Genomic DNA, 23,406 nt, shown 5'->3' with positions numbered 1-23,406 from the left:
CCCATTGACATTCCTCTATTAGAGATGTGGAGCTGGAAATGTGAGTCTCGCCCCTTTCGTCTCATCTTAATGAGCCATGAGGAATGAGAACCACTCAGCATTTTGGCTGTACGCTTCCTACCATGTGTAAGGCAGACACTGTGTCAGCCAGTCTTCCAAAGGGTATGCTGATCTTGCATGCTTTCACATTTGATCAATGCAAATTTGACAGCCTGCTACTTGGTTTTTTCCAAAGTTGGGTCTTATACCTTCAAACAGGAATAAAGTTTCCAGCTCAATCTGAACTGATTGTTCTATTCCTCGTCACCCATCTAATCCTCTCCCCATAATAATCTGGGTGCCTCCATATGACCACAAATATCTGAAATATATTTTTAAAACTTCCTCTTGTGCACAAGGAGAGGTACAAACTACTTGTGCACACAGGAATGGTTTGTTGAGTCTAAACTCACCCTACCTCCTTATGCTTACCTTTAACTACTTTGTCTCCTGCCCCCTCTAATTCACCTTTATTCTCCAACCACATGAAGCCCTTAACAGTTTTTGAAAAATGGTTTCCACTTGATTTTCCTGGATTCTCCTATCTCTACCTCTGCCTTCAATAATTAACTGAAATATCATCTATTTTATGACTCTGTTTTCATGTTTTCAGAGCACTTTGTACTACTTCCATGGAGGAAACTGTCACATTGGAATACAATCATTTGCTTATGCTTCCTACTTTGTATTAGACTGGGGAATTTATCAAGGTAAGAAATTATATCACATGCATATTTTATATAATTTTGCACTTACCCAGTGATTAAATAGTATATGGTAAGAACTTGAAAGATTAAAGGAAGCAACACAGGGAAGGAACGGCCAATCCTATAGAAAGAGGAATAGTTAATACACACATCCCAAAATATGTGTTGCATGAGAATTACCAATTCGTCATTCTTAATCCCCAGAGATTAGTTTTTAGTAAAGGATGTCCCTGAAGATAAAGGTTACATCATGGATTCTAAATAAATCTATTTAGATTTTTATAGAGCATTGTGTCAGTTTGGGGGGCAGGGGTTGGGGTTTCAGGTACAGAATGACTCAACTTTTGTTTCTATTATAATATGATCACTTACCAATATTGGATCAACTATTAAAAGCAATCAACACTTCTACTTACCTTTTCTCTTTGTGTACATCATTATCAAAGCCAATTTATCACTGAATTTTGGTTTCCAATAATAAGCACTAAATTTTGATCTCCAATAATAAGCATGTGATCATGAAACCATCTTGGGATAATATCAGCCAAACATAGCATAATTTGCATCACATCTAATAAAATACTCATTTGTATCACATATCCAATAAAATACATAAAAACAGTGTGTCTACAATGTACAAGGAGACCTGGAAAAGAGTAACTCACTGAAAAACTGTTTGATTTCAATTAGTAAGGGAAAATCCTGAAGAACATTTTTATATAGTTAAAACCTTACTTTTATTATTGTTTTCTGATGATTTTTTTAAAAGATTTTATTTATTTATTTGGAGAGAGACAGTGAGAGAGAGCATGAGCAAGGAGAAGGTCAGAGGGAGAAGCAGACTCCCCATGGAGCTGGGAGCCCGATGTGGGACTCGATCCTGGAACCCCGGGATCATGACCTGAGCCGAAGACAGTCGTCCAACCAACTGAGCCACCCAGGCGTCCCTCTGATGATTTTTTTTAAAGATTTTATTTATTTATTTGACAGACAGAGATCACAAGTAGGCAAAGAGGCAGGCAGAGAGAGAGGAAGGGAAGCAGGCTCCCCGCCGAGCAGAGAGCCAGATGCAGGGCTCCATCCCAGGACCCTGAGATCATGACCTGAGCCAAAGGAAGAAGCTTTAACCCACTGAGCCACCCAGGCACCCTGTTTTCTGATTATCTTAATGCTAAGAAGAGTGTGAATGTTTTAAGAAGTTTTGATCTCTGAGCAACTTTCAAAGGTAGGATTCTTTTCCAAAATAGATAGGATATAATCTCCATACACTGTGTTATACCTCAAGAGAATTCCCACTGTGCCCCTAGTACACAAACACACACACACACACACACACACACACACACACTGGTTAGGACATCCCCTTTATTTCTCAAAGTCACTCAGGTTTTAGTTTAAGCCAAAGAGTCTAACCGCATTTCTTAAAATCTCAAAGGCCCAAGGAAGAAATGATATTTAGTCTCTGAAAGAATGATGAATTTATGTTCCAGAGACAATTTTGTTAGAGAGCAGGGCTGAGAAGATGCGTTCTAGAGATGGGAGAAGAGCAAGTGAGAAGTAACTGCTTGTACTTCTATGTAGATCGAGTAACACTTCACCTTTGTCAGTTTTGCCATCAGCAGAAGGAAGACTCTCCCTCTCAAACTATCCATCCTGAGAATTATTAAGAGCATGGACACATCACAGTCAAAAGGCTTTTTTCTTAAATCTTCCCAGCAAGAAGCTGGGGATGATAATTTTAATACTGGTCCCACAGGTGTCACAGAATTGAGGCTTCCTTCAATGTGTGATCCTTTCTCCTGTGGTGACTAACTGCCCCTTTACCTGACTAACAACAAATACTGTCCGGCCCTTCCATGACTAACAAACTGAGGCATTTTTTAGTGATAAAAAAAAAAAAATCTCCTATAAATATTTGCCTGTTGAAACCCATACCAAGTCCCAATATGATAGCATTTCCATTTTAAGTCAAGCAAGTCTTGCTTGCATGAGACAAAAGTTGTATTTCTCATGATGACCTATAAAACAATTTACTATGAGTCACTGTAGGATACAGCGCAAAGATCATGGAAGAAGAATTATATATTATAGGGGTAATAATTGGTTTCCATTTTTTGTTCTTATCGTGGTTTTTGATGGGGCACTTTACTGAAGACATTCTAAGCATGCCTGTGTTAATGTCTATGTTTTCATTTAATATCTTTTCATCAGGAGAGTAGTACTCTTCTTATTTACTTACTAACAATTTTACAAAGATAAGTGAACATGGGAACACACTGTTTTAAAGCAATTGGTGACAGAAAAAGCTGTGCTTACACTATTCAAGGAGTTTAACCCATTTTGTCTATCTCAAAAGGAAATTATGTTTGGGGATATTTGGAAACTGTGTCCAGACATTCCCTTGTGTAATTTTTTTGTAGTTTCTTTCAAAATTATCTATAAAAATTATTGTGTGCTTTAATTTCTTTGGAATTTATTGGTAACAAAATACCAAAGACTTTTAAAACAAATCTGAATTCCTTTTCCTTTCACATACACACACACACACACACACAATTGATAATATAAACTTATTTATTTTGAAATCCAGTCTATTATAAATCAAAGCGCAGAGTTGCACAGAGAAAGCTGCACGTGTGCCTAGTCATGCCTCAAATATGAGACGTTCTTTTCCCCAAAGCCTTCTGCATTATACTGAGAGATAAATCAACAAAACTTTTAGATCACTTAGACCATAACTTGTCTTGTATCTGTATTTTGCATATATTCTTTCAACACTTATTCCTAAAACCAAGAAGCACAAGACTAGGAAGGTACTGTTTAATTTAGTGGTATTGCCTTTGAATAACCTATAGTCTTTTCAAAAAGATTTTCATTGGGTCAAAAAGTAAAATTGAGTCACTTGGCTAAGTGGAACACACTGGGGTGTGCCTGATGCTAGTGTACATACCTAAACCTTTATGATGTTAAGAGGCTGTACACATAAGCAGCAGGAAGAAGCTTTATCTTGATGCATTTCCATATAAGAGTTTGCAAGAGTTATTTCCAGCACCATGTCTGGGAATTAGGCACATAATTCTGACTACAATAGTGGGAGTGGTGAGCTTAATTCCACCCACACATCCTTATTAACTGAAAGCATCATTTCCAAGCTGTAAGACTTCAGAATCCTGGTTCCAGCAGCAATGGTGTCTGCCAGTATCCCATAAAGCTTTATTTCCCCAAGGTTTCCACAATATGACATATTTGGATCATGTTCAGTTCCTACCTTCCCCTGTGTACATTCATTTTGTGTATTTTTATTGTTCTCTTAATTATCTGCACATAGATATTAATTCCAGAATGTACAAATAGGCTCCATTGTGATTTCTCCACCACACTTTATATGATAACATCACTTATGAATGCTATTTACAAGTTTCCAGGCAGACGTGTGGTTGATCTAAATTTGTGGGACAGCAGCATTCAGATATCTGCTTTCAATTTATGTGCATGTTTTCCCCTGTTATTTTCCCTTTTTTTATGGTTGTATTAATTGTTACCAGAAGTCTCTATGAAATGAATGAGTAAACCAACAATGGAATGTAGCAGATTAGAAATTATTGTTTTGCCCCATCTGAGAAACGTGTCAATGCAGCCTAATCCTTATGTCTTCGGAACATTCGTGGAATGTTACACCACTTGATTCTCAGCATGTGGGCACTAGCTGACCAACGGGACATGAACTGTCTGAAAGTTGATGCTTTTATCGACCCATTTGACACTTAAGATACTTGCAGAAATGATGAAGCGAAAACGAATCCATCACTAAGGGAAACAGGACATGTGGGAATCGGTGTGTTGCAGCTCACTAAGTCTTAAGGCATTAAGGCTAAGGATTAATCCAAAGAGTCTGTGGCTGGCATCAAAGCCATAGACTAGCAGCATGCCTCAGTGAGTTAAGCAGCAGAATGGGGAGCAAAGGGCCCTCTGGTCTAATCCCCAAGTATTGACTTACTATTTGGTCAGGTTTATTTCTGTAAATATCTTTTGATACAATACATTATTTTCTCTTAAAAAGGACTTTTAAAAAGTATAAATAAAATTACTAATTACTTGAAAACATTGCTTAAAAGGATATGAATAAAACCATAATTTGCAAAACATGGAACTCTTGGGGCTCTAGGCTGGAAGACCCTGGCCAAGCTACCATGGGATCAACACAGAGGACCGGAAGAATCAAGTAAAGAATATATCATGGGTCTTTTAGATTGAGATTAAAGTATAATGTGATCGAGTCAATCAAGAAATAACATGACAAGGAAATGCCTCCAAACCCTTCGGGGTGCAATATAATTGTTACTGTCACCTCTGCAAACAAACAGTTCCAGGGGACACAGAACTTCCATTGATCCAGTCCTCGTTTCTTTCTCTCTCTCTCTCTCTTTTGTTTTGTTTTTACATTTCACCATTTTTTCTCATTGACCACATTCAGTCCAATTTAATCAGAGTCTTCAGAGGTGTGGTCCAGCCCTGGGTATTTTTAAAAACACCCTAAGTGACCCAAATGAGTACCCAACATTGAGAGCATTTTAGAAGTGCTAATCAACAGCTTACTCAGTGTAAATTGCAGCAGGAGGTATGTGTGTGAGTCTGTGTGTCTATGACCAATTCCCAGAGTAGATTACTAGCTCACAAATAATAATTTGTTCCATTATAATGTTAAACAGCCACTGCCAACTGCTTCATAAGAATGTTATGTTTTGGTTTTTTTGCCTTCTTTCCTTCTTTTTCCTTTTCTTTCTAGACTAGATCAGAGATAGAATCCCTTATTCTTTCCTAAAAAAAAAAAAAAAAAGGCAGCTTGATTGACAATGCTACACTGACATGTACATTTATTTGACAGGGAAATTTCTGCATCATGTTACTAAGTGACAAAGGGTTGTAAACATGGACAACCTCCTTTTGTCCCTTCATGGGATACAATTCTCACTACCCGTCTATACAGTCAACTGCTATTTTCATTCACTCTTAAGATGAAGAGTCCTTTCTTTCCTACCTCTGTCCATATAGGCTAATGGAAGGCTACATTCACTTAGTACAAAAGATAAAAATATGTAACATGGCAAGCAGTAATACATGATGGTTACTGTTCTTTGTCCTCATCCACATTCCAACAGAAGTTCACTCAGGAAATATTTAAGAAATGTTTCCAGAGTGCACATTAGGTACATAAGAGAAGATCATGCTGAATCCCCTCAAGTGGCTCCATACCTTTATACTTGGTTATTCTGGGTCCATGGAAAATAGATGGCAAGACAGGATCAGACTTTCAAGATATTTGTTAGTAGAAGGAGCGTGAAAAGGTAAGGAGAACCTTCAGAGCATGGTGCAAATCTGATTCCCATAGAAAGAGAGAGAAATGGAAGGAAGATTAAATAAGAAAAAGATTAAATAAGAAAAACCAGACTACATCACAGTTCCAGGAACTGCGGCGCAAGGCCAATGCGCCAACCTTCAGCCCAAGTCACCTGTTGGGGCAATCTTGCATTTCACAGGAGTAGTTTGCTCTGCTGTCCCCAGCAGTCTCTGTCCTGTGTTGGGAGCAACCTGCAGACAATGTGGCAGTAACTGGAGCCATCAGTCAATTCTCTTTATAATAGCAAATCTGAGGATCATGTTTACAAAGCTACCCCAGTCTGTCCTTTGTGATACACATATCCAATTCTCCATGATATTTAGAGGAACAGCTCTTCCACAGCCTAACTCCTATGGGCTTATATTCCTGAAGAGAACCTCAAAATTGGAAGGTTAGAGGCACCTGGGTAGCTCAGTCAGTTAAGCATCCAATTCTTGGTTTCAGCTAAGGTCATGATCTCAAGGTCCTGAGATCAAGCCCCATGTTGGGCTTGGGCTCTCATTGCAGAGTCTGTTTGTCCCTCTCCCCCAACTCCTCCCCCCACTTTCTCTCTCTCTCTCTTTCATAAATAAATAAAAATAAATAAATAATTTTAAATAGTGGACATTAGTGAGGTAAACTACAGCCCCTCTCTCTACAAATGGTCTCAGAGCCACACCTGGTACTCATCCTTGCCCATCTCCAGTAACAGTTCTAATTATCCCTGACCTGATAAGATGGGCCAGATGTTACCTGAATGTGCTAAAGTTGCAATACAGGAAAGGATCTTTGAAATTATGAAACTTGGTGCTAACACAGGGAGGCTGACATATTTGTTGGTTCACCCCTCTGGGGGTGGGGGATGAGAGGGCCAGAGGGAGAGAGATAAGAGACTTGGACTTTGCTGTGTAAATAATCCTCTCTATGCTATTCTGAATTGTCATCAAATGGCTCTGGGCCATTGAGATAAGAAAGGGGTCTCCAGATTTTTTACATTTGTATGCAAGCAAATGGCATTTGAAAAATGCACAATCTCTAATTTCCAAGGCATGTTTGCCATCCAATTGTCTTTTACATAGATTTTTAGTAATCTTTACTCAGAATGCTGTGACTTTGCAAAAACATGAAAATATTCATGGAGGCTTGTTTCCCACTATGACTTCAAAGGTCTTGGCAGTGTGACTCAAGCACTCATTCCCGAGGTTCTGAGTTCTTGTCAATTAGGTCTCAAGCCAGGTCTCCTAAACATGTTTGTTCACAGTTACAGTGGGGACAGCGAGGACCAAGAGGTGCTCAAGTGTATCATCTGGGTTTCACACTGATTCTTCCTCGACTGCATTTTGTAAAAGCAGCCCTAATTTCTCCTGCTGATCAAGACTGATTATCCCTACCACGGTGATGACTTTTCTTCATATCTGTTGATCATCCCAAGCATCCTGGCACTACTGGGGACATGTCCCATACAAAGTATACACTCTGATTTAATGATTTATGATGATTATGATGATTAATGATTTAATTTAACTACATCATGGTTAGTATCCTAACTTTTCAGAGATTGCCTCCAAGTTTGTGATTTATTTGTGCTTTTAAAATCCACCAGTGGGATGCCTGGGGGGCTCAGTCTTTAACATCTACCTTTGGCTCAGGTCATGATCTCAGGGTCCTGATCGAGCCCCACATCGGGCTCCCTGGTCAGCAGGAAGCCTTCTTCTCACTCTCCCACTCCTCCTACTTGTGTTCCCTCTCTCGCTGTGTCTCTCTCCATCAAATAAACAAAAAAATCTAAAAAAAAAAAAAAAAAAAAAAAAGAAGAAGAAAAGAAAAAAAGCTACTCAGCTACTCTATGAAGCCAGATACTTCTCTGATGTGTTCTACTGTACTAAGTGATGCGACCATTGGACTCCAGAGTCATGGGTCCAATCCTGTACCTCCTTCACTTAAAGTGGGTCTTCTGGTCAGATGGTCTATTGTATGGCATTCTGTGCCTATGGATCAGACACTGAATAATTATGCTGTGTAGGTGTGCTGGGACTCTGAAGGCAGGAAAGTAAAATTCCTACTTAAAGTAAGTATCTGTCCCTATGGGAATGGAAAGTAGGCCTCTGGGGATGTAAGGGATTATTTGCAATCAACGAGGGACCTTTTGCCTTTTTATAGGAATAGAGCCATATCAAAGGTTCAGCATTGGCCTTCACTCTTTCCATGCTTCTAGAAGCTTCTCCAACAGTAAATAGCACGTATCATTAAAGTCCAGTTCTAGAGTTTTTTCCTTGACTCTTCCTGGTAACTGCTAGCTAATTTTTGAAATTTCTCCAATGTATACCTCTTTTCTTTTTTATCACACTCTGCATATCATTAGCCAAGTTAACCTTGGTTGGCACCTTGTGAGTCAACAAAGGTGGCAGAGAGAGGTACTGAAATGTCACATGTTAGACTGTGGAGGAGAGGCTTTTGCAGCATCTTCCAAAACAGTACAAGTCCTAGTTCTTGAGGGGAAAAAAAAAAAAAAAAAAGGCGTGGGGCACATCTGTATAAACTTACAAGATTCAGGAGTCTGCAGGGCCACTTTCTCAGAGGCATGCTTCCAGAAGTTACCATCCCTACTTTCAGGTTCACAGGTGTTCAGCTCTTTCCTGGGAGAGCATTCAAACATCGCCTGATCTCCATTGTATCAGAACTTTGGTCTGTTGCCCAGCTTTTGCTGTGGGAGTGAAAGGGACTTTTGTAAATTGCTGAAGAGGCCTTTGACTGCTCGCTAATTGCCCTTGGTTTCTCCTTATCCCTCAGTAAGGAGTCAATATAGATGAGCAGCAACCAGCAACTCTGCTCTATTTATAGGTAGAGTTCCCATTATATATTACAAATTTCTGAAACCACCACAACTTTAAGAATATTTCCCTCCAACAGGGTATTTTCCCAGGTATTAGGAAAATCTTTAGTTAACTGGGTGACCATCTTGTGTTAAAAACTATCTATGCCCCAATTTCCACTAGGCATGATGTACTTTTCACCAGCCTGGTGGAGAGTGAATCAATTCCGAATTTTCATTTTGCCACTAGTTGTCTTAAACAACTCTAGTTACCATTCATGTTAATTTGGGCTCTCTAAGACACAAAAGACAAAATGGTATTAGTGATAAAAATGAGATTGGAGGGCTACAGCAGGAGAAAGGAAAGAGAATCTTTAGTTCGTGATATAAATATGAATCTTGTATAAGAAAAGAATAATGGAATGAAGATTATTACAGAGGAATGATGTAAATATAGTGTGGAGGGGAGAGAAAGAGAGAAAAGGGCACTGTTTAACATCACTAATTTAATCTCACGAATTCTAATAAATTAAAAGTAGAGATGCAAAGAGTAGCTGGAAAATACAAAAATGACACTATAGTTTGTTTAAGGTTATGTTTTGGTTCCATGAATTGTTCATGTAGAGAACGTCAGAATAAACTGTCTTTTCAAGATACCCTTGGCTGCAGGAATCAGACTATATCTTTCAAGCAATATATTTTCAAAGAAAAAAAGATATGGAAGCATTACCTTTAAATTTCCAATCTTGATAACATTTTGAACAAACATAGGTAGAATTTACCCCATATTTCTGCTTTAAGGCAGAAAATGTGCCATTACTTTCATTACTCTAAACACCAGAGATAAATTTAGATCGCCACAATGTAACGTGAATCAATTACCTGTGATCCAGAGAAGAGTATGGAAGTCTTTGTAATACTTGTAATACTAGAAAATTCTCTTTATAAAACCACACACGCATATATATCATGTTGTTAAGTAAAAATTTCTGTTCAAATTAGAGCAGTGATTCATGAAAACCTTGCAAAATATATATAATGCAAAGTTTTTATGATAGAAAAGCCACAAAACCTTTTCAGTCCTAGAAATAGACAGCACAGATGCAAAATTCAAAAGTTTCAGGTATGTAAATGAAAACAGCCAAGCTAAAAGGGGGGAAAAAAGGAAACCAGTTAAAAGTGTCTTCTCAAACATTCTAGGGTGCCCTGGGATGAACCATTTAGAAATCCTAGATCAGAGGAGATCTCTGAATGTAGATCAAGTTTTATCAAAGCTGACTACTTGGTCTGCAAGTGGAACAAAAGACATAGTTTAACAAATGCAGAAATAATGAGGGTTTTGGATTTCTAACCCAGGCACCAAAAGATATATTTGAGTCTAAAATTTCAAAGCATGGGAGTTCACAACTGAAACTGCACCATTGCCACAGAGAATCTCTGCATACCACAGGCAGGACCTGTAAAGACAAAAGTATCAGTCACATCCTCTTTGCCTTTCTATAATAAGAGAGAATGTATGCTAGATCTAACCTGTGAGAAATTTGCAAATTTCAGTCTTTCTGTTGGCTGTCCAAAGAAGCTTGTTTATTCTGTAGAAAATTAAGCACCTTACTCTTCTGCAGAATCTCAAGATGCTGAAGTTCAAAATCCTGGCACCCATCTTCCAAAGACCATATTTCAATGTTGCAGATTTGACGTTGTGTCTTGGGTGATGCTAACATGTCACAAAATACAAAAATATAAAGAATTAAATAAGAAAAAATATGAAAATCTCTTTTTTTTCCTTATGAGATCCTAAAAGTAACTTCATTCTCTTCCATGTTTATTCTCATTAAGGGCATAGGGACTGGAATGGTATCTAGATCCTCATGAATTCATGTGCTTGATCTTCCCCTTGCTCGCTAGGTGACTTGGTCCATGTAAATGTCAGACACACATTAAAACTGAGAGTACTTTTATTACCTCCCTTGTAGTGCTACTGTGAAATTCAAATGTGATAATGGCACTAAACTGTAGTGGCTTACTGGATGCTTCAAAAAACATAGTCATTGTTATATTGTTGTTAATTTCTTTACACCAAGAATGTAGCATTTTTGTACACCTGAAACTAGCTTAACAGTGTACATCAACTACACTTCAATATTAAAAGGGAGAAAAATGAATGTAGCAATATGAAAATTCAGAGGATCACAGAATAATTTCTGCATTAAAGGAATATGCAATGTCAAAAGTATTCTTTTTATGCTCTTGTCTCTTAATTGCTGAAATGGCTGGCTTTTTTTGGATTTAAAGCAACAGTTTTTCAATATTAATGCAAAGAAGAGTATTAAAGCAGTAAAATATAAATATATAATATTTTAATATATAAAATATAAATATAAAGAAGTAAAATATAGATTTGATGTCTGACTGGATGGAGGAGGTGAGTGTTAAAGGGACTTGGAATAACTAATATAGGGTAGGAAGGTCTCTTTAGACAGGGGATGGAAACTTGGTTTTCCTGGCAAGAGATGTTCATTGGCATATAGAAGGGAGGGAATCAAGATATTCAGATTAATTAAAATTCACTAAAAACTTAATTACAAAACTGTAGATGTTGATCTTTAACACTCAATGTCTCAAACTGCACTGTCATTCAAAATATACAGGATCAAACTTTGCATCTGTGTCTTGAATGTATTTGTGCTGTGCCTAGAAAACTTCAAAAAATTTTATGGGGCCAAACGTAAAAGTTCTCTACTTCTTTAAACATGCCTTAAACCGAGCAATCATAGGCTTGGATTTATTCACAGTTTTCTTTCTATAAACTCCTTAGCATGGTCAGCAGCTGCTCACCTGTGCCACAGTTCTCTTTTCCACCTGTAATATTTTTATTACCTGTAATAATATTTCCACCTGCTCCTTGGCCTACCAGACAATATTCAATAGGCACTTCACAACACCTAACAGCAGCAGATAATTTAACTGTATGGTCACTGCATCAGCGTAGCCTTCTTTTCCACTGGCAGTGATGTCATCCCTGTTTTTAAATATAAACACATCAGATAATAAATCCCAAAATATTATCTTTATAATTGACTTCATGGAATCACTTATGTTAATAAAATTCTCAGTTTTTGTTTAGTGAGGATGACAGTAACCAATCTAGACATTTCAAGAGGGAAAAGATTGAATACAGTAGAACAGTTTGGTTTTTTTTTTTTTTTTTTTTTTAAACAAAACTGATGACACTTCAAGACTCAAGAAAACTGCTGATAGTTCTCAGATTTGCCACTAACACTTGGGGAGTCATGAGGTTGCACGAACCTCGAGAAACTTTTGGCAATGAACACATCTGGCTGCAGACATGAGGCAGAAGTTCTGCAAGAAAACTTCTGGAGATTGCAACAGCAATTTTGTGCCTGATAAAGCTCATGTTTTTGTCACTGCTACTGGAGGAATTATAATAAGTCTTCTGTCACCTTCCTGCCTCCAATTCTTCCATTAGTATCTCTAATTTTCAGACTCTAAACCTGTCTCTATTTGTACAGATTGTAGGGGAAAAAATCCTGCACTTCCAGCTGGGAGAGCATAGAAAGTGGGAAAGTGAGAAGCCTCTGACAATCTCATATGAAATTGTAGTGTATAATTTCTACCGTGTTGTAGTTACTCATGGGGTAGATTAAGACTTGCTTATGATAAATCTGTATGACATTATGAAAAACTAGGATCTTCTCCCAGCCTTAGGTTTCCAAGTAGCACTTAATGTATCTAAACTTAAAAAAAAAGTCAGATATTTTTAAGAAGATACCTTGAATTACAGAATAAAAATATACTAGAAAGGTAGGCTAATGAAAGCACACAGATTGCTGAATAAACTATTGCTATATTCCGGGGTGGGGGGGAAATGATGAAGATTAAATTAAATGAAGTGACAACAGAGTTCAAAAGAAGGGCTAAATAGAAGAAACATTTTAACATAAAATTAACTTGAATTGGTTAATAAAATTAACATAAAAATAACTGAATGAAGGGAACTCCTGGTTCCTTTTCTGTACCACCCTCTACTTTTCCAAACCTATATTCTGTTTAACTGATCACTGTTTGGTTAAATTATCTTCCTATTTCTCAAATATATTAGATAGATAGAAAGATAGATAGACAGACAGATATATAGATAGATAGTTGATAGACAGACAGGTAGAGAGATGATAGATAGGTAGCCACTGTCAATGTAGAAACTCTCTTCATTTCCCACGAGGATGACTGAGACAGGTTCTAACAACACAACAAACAAATTACTCTTCTGGAAAAAGCCCTTCAACAATTCCACATGATCTAAAGGAAAAATTCTAAACCCCTTCACGGAATCAGATGCAGACCTGATATATTTATCAGAGCAGGAGTCTGGTCTCTTCAACTCATGGATATCTTTTTTTTTTTTTTTTTTTTCACTTTTTTAGAGAAAAACTTCCCCTAAATTCCATATAATCCTGGTAAATATGGCCAGCTGGTTTGTGGTAGGAAAGGTTTCCTATGTAAGAAAAATGGAGCCTATCATATTGCTTCTCTGCTTGGCCTCAGGGATATAACTAGATATTGGCATGGTCCAAGTAGAGCCAATCAATGTCCCCTACCTAAAGTTTTTCTAGCTGGAACGTCTGGGGAAAACTCAGAGATTCAGAGATGGAATAGAGTGAACATCTGTGGTCTTGATCTTGACTATATGATAAAGCCATTCTGCATTTTGGGAAGATAAAGCAAAAATACAAGAAACAGTAGACAAAGAAGAAAATTCTGTCCTTGGTTCATGCTGAACAATGTGTCCTTGTGTTTTTGAGGGTTTGGATGAGAGCAAAGTCTCTTTTTATTTAAGATTGAATTAAAATTCTGCATCAGACTACCAAAAAGAATGAACAAGTGAAAGAAAGAAGGAAGGAAAGAAGGAAGGACAGAGAAAGAAAACACATGCTAATACCATTATCCAAAAGAAACTTAGTGATCTGGATATGCATTTTCATGTTTTCCTGGCTTCATGTATGTTGCCCCTTTTTCTGGACTCTTCTTCTTTCTGTTTCCCCTTAACCCTTTATCTAGATTCCTTCTACATTCCTTTTAAGACTCAATCTTAATCTTTTAAGACTTAATCTCTCAATCTCACCCTTCCACTAATCCTTCCCTGACCTTTTTTTCTAAACAGATTTCCTATGCATATTTCTTTAATAATCCTTACCATGTATATTAAAACTTATGCACATTAATATATGGGTTCTCCATACCACTGGGAACCCTTTAAACAGAAGACTCATCTCTAATTTTGTTTGTTTGTTTGTTTCTTCTAAGAGACTATTTTACAAAGGTATTGCTCAAGACATGTTTGTTGAATAAATAAATGAATGACAGGAAGCAGGGTACTCCATATCCATGGAAAAAATATTATTCTTTCTCATTTTTTTCTAAGACAAAATGTTATTATTTTCATCTATAAGTAGATATCTATTACATAATTCTTAATTTAGCTCCACATTAAATACTGAGTCAAAAATATATAAATAAACTAACATGAATACATATGACAATGCATTTGCCCAGGTATCTGGACCACACTATTTTTCACTTTTGCCTCAATTTTTTTTTACATATTAATATTTATTGAAAAAATCCTATAAGTGACTGACAATAAGAAATATTTACCAATGTGAATGGCAAAATCAAAGACCAAAAGCTAATTCATAGTGCCAGCTGATAGATTCAATTCAATTCCATTCAGTTCAATTAAATGTTGGTCTCATCACCTCCACAGCATGTACTGAACATCCACTATAAGAAATACAGTTTGTTAGGCCCTATAGGAGATATAAATATAAGAAGTTATCCATAAACAAGTATTAATTTTAGTGAAGCATGTAGAAATAGAGAGTGCACTTTTGAATCTGTACCTCAAAGTTCAGTTTCGGTCAAGAAACACTTGACTCTCTTAGATTAGCATTACGTCAAATAGGTCATTAAAAAACCCAACCAATAGTTGGTCAAGTCTTTATGAGCTTTGAAATTATGGCTTCGATACTGCAATGCAGCCTATAAACAATTACAGTCTATACATATAAACATAGTGTTACAATTAATCTACAAAGTCATTTTATAGCAGATTTGTGACAAAGCAAATTGAGCAGTGACTTTTACACCAGTGTGTACTCATTTTGTAGCTGCCTCCCACTATTTTGGCAAGACTTCCAAAAGTTTTCTTGTTCCATCGTGTTCTAGCAAGAAAGCCAACAGCTGTGGCCAAGGCAACAATTTTGGCAGTGGTAGTGCCCAGATGACAACCTCTGGAGTATTTCTCTCCAGCAGTAGCAGTGACATCTGGACCACTTTCCACACTTGAGCGTATCTGGGCTCCATTCCATTTTCTGTACACAGCTGTAGAGCCATGCCTAGTGCTATCTTCAAGTAGGGAAACAGTACTGTGAGAAAAATTATCTTCTTATCCTCTGATTATAAGATTATTCCCACATTATGTACGTATGGTTGTGTAGTTGCTGTGTGGATGCATATTTTGTGAGTAGGGTTAAAGTCAGTTTGTTTAAAAAGAGAGAGTATTAAATACACTCCCTGTCTTCAATGCACTATAGTCAGTTATGTCTACATATTTGGGGTTATGTATGGACATGTACATACACACAAGCACAATCTGAATCAGTTATTCAGACAAATCAGCATTTAAAAGACTTGGCCTACCGTAGGATGTGACGACTTCCTTTATGAATTCATTTGGTGCATAGAGAGTGTGTTCACTGCTAAACCTTACATGCTTTGAGGAAGTGATATGTAAAGATGCAGATTACTTACGCCTAGTGTAATCACAAATGAGGAGTTTATAATCTTACCACTGGGGAAAGACATAAGAAATTCAAGAAAACCAGTAAATAAGGAAGCACTTTAACATACCCATTATTTGAGAGCCTTGAAATGCATCCTCTATACTTCATTATGATGTCAATTCCTACTTATGTATTAAGAATTGTGCTATTTGCTATGCACACATTATGTATTTAATTATCACAACCCTCTGAAATAGACATTATTTCCATCTTATGGATAAGATAGATCAGGCTTAGGCAAATCAAAGGTCACATAACTCATAAATGGTGAAGCTGGATTTCAAATCCTCATCTCTCTGCTTTCAAAAGTCACTATCCTTACCTCTGTTCTTCCCCTACAGCACCTAGTACAGTAGCTTACCAGTCACTGCATTTCCTGAAATATATCCTATCATAAACAATCTGCTGTATGGAAACATAAAAACAAGAGTTACAGAAAGAATCCCAAAGGGAATTGAGTAAAAAATATGAGAAAAAGAACGGAGATAGGACATCTCAGGAAAGAAAATTTACCATTAATAGACAGATAAGTGGACATCGAGAAGGCTAGTTAGCAAGCTGATTGGCTTGTCTGCGACCACGGGGCCAAAAGTAGACATTTTGACACCTGCAGGGTAGAGTGACACACTCTGGATTGCTCTCTTCTGGTAGCAATATTTTACTATAAAGTTTGACATTTCTATTTGTTTTGACAACAGCACAGGACATGGCATTGCCAGCATTCTTCTCCAAATGAAGTCAGCACCATCTCATGACCTTAGTCTTGCTTCTGTGCTATAGAGATGAGGAGCAATCCCTGACCAAAACACCACAGGCTTCCACTATTCTTACCGAGATTCAGTATAACGTCTTGAAGAAATACTTCATAGTTTTTACATGACTTTGGTCCATTTTAGATGCTTTAAACGGATGAGTTTTCTATAAATTTATCTGATTTACCATTTCATTTTAAATAAAGGATTTCTTGAGGTCCTTAGTCTGCCATTCTGAAAGTCCTACTCTCTCTCTCTCTTTCCTTCGTTTTTCATCCCTTCATTATTCCTTCCTACGTGTTTTTGGGTTATTTGAACGTTTTTAGTGCACTTAATGGCTTCTTGACTATATGCGTATATTTGTGTTAATAGTTGTTCTTGGGATCACAATATAATTTTAGCTTTTTAATCTGTTGGGAATCCTTTTTTGACACTCAACTGAGATATAGAACACTTACCACAATAGAGATCCTACCAATTACAGTTTATCCTACAAATTACAGTTTACTTACATTACATATTACATTTATGTACCTTGAATTCCATGACAATTTTAGGGGTTTTGCTCTCAGCCATAACACATATAATAAAGACCATAGAAGGAAAGAATAGTCCATTATATTAATCTGTATGTTTACCATTTCAGTTGCTCTTTTCATTTCTGATGTTCCAAACTTACTTTGGTTGCTTTCCTTCCTATTTGTAAAATTTACTTTCACAATGATTTGAAAGCTTCTAACAACAAATTCTCCAAGATTTTCTTCATTTGGGAACATCTTTATTTTGCTTTTTAATTCCTGAAAGATATTGCCTCCAGATATAGAATTCTAGGTTGATAGTTATCTTTCAGCACTTTACAAATGTTAGTCCATTTACTCCTGGCTTCCATAGTTTCCAATGAGAAACCACAGCCTTTCTTATCATTTTTCCTTATAAATAATGTGCCGTTTTTCTCTGGCTGCTTTCAAATATTTTTCTTGTCTTCAATTTTCAGCAATTTACCCATGCCTGGTTAATACCAGGGCATGGGTGTTTATCTTTTTTGGACTCACTGAACTTCTTGAATCTGTTGATTTATACCTTTAACTAAGTTTTGGAAGTTCCCAGCTTTTTTTTTTTTTTAATTCACTACATAATTCTTTCTTTCTGAAATTGTGATAACATGTTCTTAGAACTTTTGGTACTGTCTTAAAGGTCTCTGAGGCCCTTCTGATTTTTAATATTTCTTTCCTCTTTTTTTTTCAGATTAGATAATTTCTAAATACACTTTCAGTTCACTGACTCTTTCTTTGGACATTTCCATTCAGCTATTGAGCCCAACCAGGGATTTTTATTCTGGTTACCATATAGTTCAATTCAAATATTTCTTTGATGGTATTTCTACCTTTCCATTCATTCCATGAGGTTCCCTGTACTCATTAGGATATTTTTATAATAGTTGCTCTAATGTCTGTGCCAAATAATTTCAATATCTTTGTCATCTAAGTTTTGGCCTCTGTTGAATGTCTTTTCTCAAGTGAGATGAGGTTTTCATTGTTCATATTTTGCTGAGTAAATTGCACTAAATCCCTAGATATTTTGAATATTATGCTATGAGACATTGGATCTTCTCTAAATTCTATGGATAATGTTGATATATTTGTTTTAGCAGGCAATTGGCCCAGTTAGGTTCAGACCACAGTTTCAACTACTTTCTGTAGGATGAAGTCTGTGTCCACAATGTTTTTCAGATCAGTCTCACGTATGTAGTACCAAGTATATAGTCTGTGACCTAGGCAGTGGTCTTTTTTAAGTTCAGTTCTCAACATCTATGATGTGTTGTTTAGGATCAGGTCCATGAATACACAAAACAGGAGTAAGTACAAGAGCTCATAAACAAATCAAGGGGGTCACTTTCCCAAACTACTCGCTCTCCACAATCTCCCTGATATTTTCTGCTACCCTGGGCTCCTCTTTTGGTTCCTCTTTTCTCTGGGCAGAAAGATGGGATTTTTTTTTTTTTAACCTTGCACTGTTGTGTCCTTCCCACAACTATGGGATAAGCAGCAAGTGGCAGGGGGTGGGGTGGAGGCAGACCAAAAAACAAAACATGGCTATGCACCACACTTTTAGCATCACAGCTCTTTCAATGAGGAGAAAATTTTCTCTCTTTCACAGTTAAAGGCTCTTACAGTTCCCCATGATACCAACACCATGGGAATGTTTGGTGGCTGAGGCAAAAAGAAGAGAAAATGTAAAAGAAAAATAATGATGGACTTCCCATACTCTTTTTGAATGTTAGGAGACCCCCCTTCCAAATCCTCACATCAGAACTATAGGAGTGTTGGAGCTTTCTCCCTCAGCATCAATTCTCATTTCTGGGTTTCCAGTCATGTTCAATCTAGTCCTCAGAATATGGGAAGGAAAGAAATAGTTAAATCCACCAACAGTGTGATAGGATTTTGAATTTTACTCTCCTCCAATCTACTGTCTATTATTTGCTTTTCAGAGTTCTCAAATAGTTTTTCCAAGCATTTTTCCCAGGTTTTATAGCTGCATTCAGTGGGAAAGGCAGAGTTTTCTTACTTATCTTACCCAATATATTTTTGCTACACTGCTCATGTCTTCACCCATAACTCTAGTTGAGAATCATATCTGGTGCTGCTTCTATTTCAACAAGTCATCACGATTGGTGTTCAAAACTCTTGTCTCTCTCTCTCTCTCTCTCTCTCTCACACACACACACACACACACACACACACCCCACACACCATCCCCAGAAATACATTAATATTGTTTAATAAGGTTTCACACAGGTCTCCCTTATTCTTTTTTGCTAGAGTTTAATCTGAAGACCATTCTGTTAATCCACTGGGGAAAAATTCTAAACCTAAGTAAGTTCCTTTGGTTATGTGAAAGTCTGGCAAGTGATTTTTTCACTCTTTTTTGTAAGCATGCATGCCGATTGTTTTCCTGGAATTGGTACCAATTTACTCATCAAAGGATAGCCATAGGGATCCCTCCCCATTCCCTGTAGTAGAATGCATTGGCTCTAAGTCACAACATTTCTGCCAGGAAATGTACTTTTATGAGCTGTGGTTGTTTGCAAAATATACGATTATAGCCTACAACATGAAGACCTCCACATCACTTCATTCTGTCTAGGTATTTGACAAATTAATCACTGTAGTTTGAGTGACTAAATAGCCAGAATGATGAGTCTTCTGGGGGTTAGACATCTCAAAAGATCTTGGAACATTCTTCAGAAATGAAAATTCCTGAAATAGCTGATCCCATTATTTTAAAAAGATTTAAAGGCAATGACATTACCAACAAGAAAATACCTTAAAAACGGAACTCCTTTGGATAAAAATATTTATTTTTAACCATTTGGTCTCAAAGAATATGACATATACAAAATCTCTTTCTTATTGGTATCTTCAAATTTCATTTCCAAGTTGGTATTTGCAAGACATTTGGAAAGGTTTATAAACAGAAATTTTGTGTCTCTGAAAGGACACAAAAGTCATAGCTAAAACAAAAACATACTTGTTGGCATAAAATACAGTCAATGTTTCATGTAAGCTTTTTTTCGTAATTGGAAGAGAAAAATATAGAAATTGCAGGGTGGTTTGTATCCATCTTCATAAAAGGCGTTGAATGAATAATATTAAAAAATCAAGTTTATCTATAGCTTTCTTGATGTTTTGCTTTGCTTGCACACATACACATGTTCATGATCATGGTCTACTGACAATTTGCCAATAGTAGAAAATGTTGATTTTATTTACTTAATCTAAGAAGCAGAAGAAGTATGGGCTTGGGAGAAGCTCAGACTATGACATATTTTAGAATAATAAAAATACTGGATTTATAGCTTAATATGTGGCTTATTTCAAACAAATTTAAATTTTACTTGTAATGCATTTCTTACTTCTTGAGATATTTATGATTTAAGGCCTATGCTGACTCTTGTCAGAGAGATTGAGATGGGGCAGATACTGCTAGTTGCTCACCCAATATCTACTCTTCTGTTGTTCCTTTTATTACAGATTTCTGAAATTTTCAGGAGATGGCAATTGGCCCAGCAAAAAAAAAAAAAAAAAAAAAAAAAAAAAAAAAAAAAAAAAAAAAAAATCTAGAATTGGATTAGACTTCTGTAAGCTCTTAAATGTGTCTCTCATAGAAAATTCCTTCTTATGCTTGGTGATTTCTCCTTTCATCCTATATGGATTGAATACATAGCTATTGGAGCTCCAGCAATCATCTTGTGAGCCCAGAGAGCTTGCATATGCAAACCACAGAATAAAGATGACAGAGAAGAAAGAAAAAGAAGCCTAAGTCCATGAGGTCACTGCAAAATGACAATGTGATGCTGGGATATAATTTTGTAATAAAGGAGAGGCAGGAAATCCTAGTTTTTGAAGTTATTGTTATTTTACGTCTTTATTGTTAACAGCCAAAGTAATTTCCTAGCAGATGCAAAATACATGGTGTGTACCACTGATTGTCTTTCAGTAATAGCATTCATTTTTGTGGAAAATTTTTCTTCCCCTATTTCAGCTACATAATTCCAATGATAACTATCATCTTTCTATAGAGCTTTGCTTTTCTTTCCATTATTAATTGGTTCAAAGTCACCACCTGAACTAAGCTGGACAAAACAGCACACTTAATCCTTATTCACACCCCCAAATTACTATTTTTTTAATTTAATTTAATTTTTTAATTTTTTCAGTACTCCAAGATTCATTGTTTATGGACCACACCCAGTGCTCCATGCAATACTATTGATTAATCTTGCAATGCTCATGTGTCTTAAGTTGTATCTGTTTAAAGGTTTCAAGGATCTTTGAATTTAGCATTGGTGAGAAAGAAAAAAAAAGAAACTCTATTATCTCTTAGGTGATGATATAATCGGGTGAAACCTGGGATCTTGTGGTGGTCTTATTTCCTACCTGACAGAGAAGGTGGCCAGAGAAAATGGGACAACCTGCAAAGATTTAGAAGAAAGAAAAGAACCTGGTCATTTTCAGGTTCTTGGTTCCAGTCATCCTTGAAGCTGTGTTACACTTTTTGTTCATTCCAGAGATATACTGCACAATTTATTTCACCTTTTACCTAAACTTCTTAGAATGAAAGTGCTTGACATGTGCTACCAAAATGTAATGAGCAGTTAGATTCACTTGGGTCATTTTATTGTTTACAAAGAATACAAAGACACATTCATCTGTATCTGCATAACTGGAATTACGTTAGTAACTCAAGTAGAGCAAAAGGTGATTCATTAAAATTAGTTCTTGCCAGAGAAAATCATTCACTAAGACATTTAAGATACTATTCATTCTCACATCCTGAAATCAATATTTTAGCCCAAATCTTATACTTTATCTTGAAATTTTCATTCTCTTTTGTGTGTGTATTATTATTTATCCCTTTTTCTCCTTCACTTATGTTTGCTTCCTGAAAATCTGCTTGACTCAGCTTAAAGGGGGGAAATATTTGGTCATTATTCTTTACATATTTATTTAATTAATAATTCTTAGGCATCAACAAAGGAACCTCTACTGCGGCAAGATTGTAAATATGACTAAAACATAGTAACATAGCAAACCCTTTCAATGATCATAAAGATTATTATACTTATATAAGGATAAATGCAAAGACATTATGATGCTAGAAATATTTACAATGAACAACAAGGTACAAACAAAGGAGTAATCATACTTGCCTTAAAACTGGGAGTTTTTAGTAAAGGCTTCACACAAGAGTCAAACTAGAACAAAATTTTAGAAGGTGAATATAAGTAAGAAGTTAAAGAAAATTATTGTCCTCCTAAAATTCTAAATAATCTTTTTTTTTTTTTTCCTGGTCTATAGGTTAAGTAAATGTTTAGGGTAGATGGCAAGTCAAGAGAAAGCAAAACTATGTAACTAAGGAGTGAAGCAGAAGCAAGATCATAGAAGGAGTGGTATGATTTGCTAAAAATTAGGATATTTCTCTATTAGTAATGAGCAACTATTGGATAGATGCAGCAAGATCATTCTGAATACAATGACTTAACTGATATGTCATAAAAGTCTAAATAAGAATGAAGTGGTAATGATAAGTGGAGTAAATAAATTTGAGAGACCAGGGATATAGAATTTCTAATATTCAGTAAACAAACATGTATAGTTGATGAAAGATGAGCACAAATTCTTCACTTCTATTGAGATATGGAGTTTCCTTTCCTTGAATCTGGGCTGGTTTGTATAACTAGTTTGACTAAAAGAATGGAACAGAAGTGGTACTGTGCCATTTTCATGCACAGGTCTTAAGAGACAGGTAGTTTCCACTGCCTGACCCTTGGAACACTCTCTCTGGAAACCCTGAGCTCAATGTAAGAAGTTCAGCTACTCTAGGATCACCACATGTAAATGTTTTGATACACAAATTCACCTGAGGCCAGCTTTCCAATCATCCGCTCTGAAGTACCAGCCACATCCTCTAGATGACCCATTTCACAGCTGGATACTTTAGTCTATGCTACATAGTAGACATCTTAGTCTGTTGGGCTCCTTAACATATATGTATGTTATATATGTTATATATGTAATTGCAACATGAAGGAAAAACTGGAATGTCTCAGGAAGATATTTCTGAACTCCCGACAGCCCAAGAATTCAGCAACATTTCTTAGACTACAGAGAAAACTCTCAGAGAAGCACCCTTGAGATACCATTTTGCATCTCAGATACTCCAGATTTGCACAGCCATATACATGACAAAGAAATGCCATCCCTACTTCCTTCCAAGGGGTTAGAGTGTGTGCACTTTCCTTGTGCATCATCTTTCTCAGACTACGCAGACTAAGTGTCATTCTTCTTCATGTTATGCT

General features: G+C 36.5%; 1 long non-coding RNA gene across 1 annotated transcript in view; it reads right to left on the bottom strand.

The window, feature by feature from the left end:
• Positions 1 to 23,406, bottom strand: part of LOC125098717 (uncharacterized) — a 139,290-nt gene that overhangs the window by 50,746 nt on the left and 65,138 nt on the right. The window contains exons 3-4 of the long non-coding RNA XR_007126927.1: positions 10,543 to 10,649; positions 8,668 to 8,827 (exon numbers count right to left, since the gene is read on the bottom strand). This is a non-coding gene — a long non-coding RNA (uncharacterized LOC125098717). The remainder of the gene's footprint in view (positions 1 to 8,667; positions 8,828 to 10,542; positions 10,650 to 23,406) is intronic.

This window comes from Lutra lutra, chromosome 4 (genome assembly GCF_902655055.1).
Source record: "Lutra lutra chromosome 4, mLutLut1.2, whole genome shotgun sequence".
NCBI lineage: Eukaryota > Metazoa > Chordata > Mammalia > Carnivora > Mustelidae > Lutra > Lutra lutra.
This window is presented reverse-complemented; position numbering and strand designations above follow the sequence as displayed.